Raw genomic sequence first — 997 nt, 5'->3', positions numbered from 1 at the left:
CCCCCCCCTCGGAGGGGGAGGGGGGGAGGGGACTGCTGCCCTCGAGTCAGGCCATGCGTCTAACGGCCTCCTCGTGTCCCTCCTTCGCATACGCGCTGCTCGGCTGGCGCCACACGGGCTCGGGTGAGTCGCACGCCTTGATGCAGGAGGGCCGCGTCCAGGGCCTGGCTCGAAGGCGGAGGCGATGGCGTCCGTCGTGTGAGCAAGAGGAGGTGGGGTCAGGTGCATGTAGGATGAGCCCACGAAGTAAGTTGGCCAACCGCAGCTCAGAAGCCCTCTGACATCCTGTACCCTCCTTGTATGCCGTGCGTCACCCTCAGCCGCTTCAAGCCGCGGCATTCCGCACTGTGGTCCGGAGGACTGGATGGTGCAGTTCAAGGCGCTCCTCTCACGCATCCGAGATCTGCGCCTCATCAGCCCACTCGGTCGGCCGTAGGAGATGCAGCATAGTTCGCACACACGCACTGTGGGGCGCATTGGCATGGGACCCCTTCGCGCCCTTTGCGGCTGTTATTCTTGCGCTTCTCACCTCTGGGCACCTTTGCGGCCATGTCATACATCATGTCAGCAACGGTTCGCAGCGGGTGCGCACAGTGCTCGCCTTTCGGCATCCTGGGGTCTGCCTCAGAGCGGCGTTGTTGCCTGAGGGCGGGGAGAGGAGGGAGGGGCTGGCTGGCTGCATCTTCCATTCCCGCCGATGCCACGGAGGGGTGGGTGCCTGGGCAGCCTGCCCGCATGTGCGCCGCGGCAGGTGGGACGCTGCCATGAGTCTCTGGCAGCAGGGGGCATTTCACCTTCCTCTCAACCCGCACGTCTTTCGCAGGACTGGGCGTGCGGAGCGGAAGGGGTCCATGCATAGACATGTGCCTGCGCACAAAGAGACCATCGCTTGTCCTCCTGAGGAGGCACAGAGGGTGTGAGGGGCAGCCACAGACACCCGACGGGAGGGAGACCGTGCAGCGCGTGTGAGACGTGCGTAACCAGGTCACTGCGTGCA

This window comes from Leishmania donovani, chromosome 35 (assembly GCF_000227135.1).
Source record: "Leishmania donovani BPK282A1 complete genome, chromosome 35".
NCBI classification, from domain to species: Eukaryota; Euglenozoa; class Kinetoplastea; order Trypanosomatida; family Trypanosomatidae; genus Leishmania; species Leishmania donovani.
The sequence above is the reverse complement of the archived record's forward strand: the minus strand, read 5'-3'. Positions refer to the sequence as shown.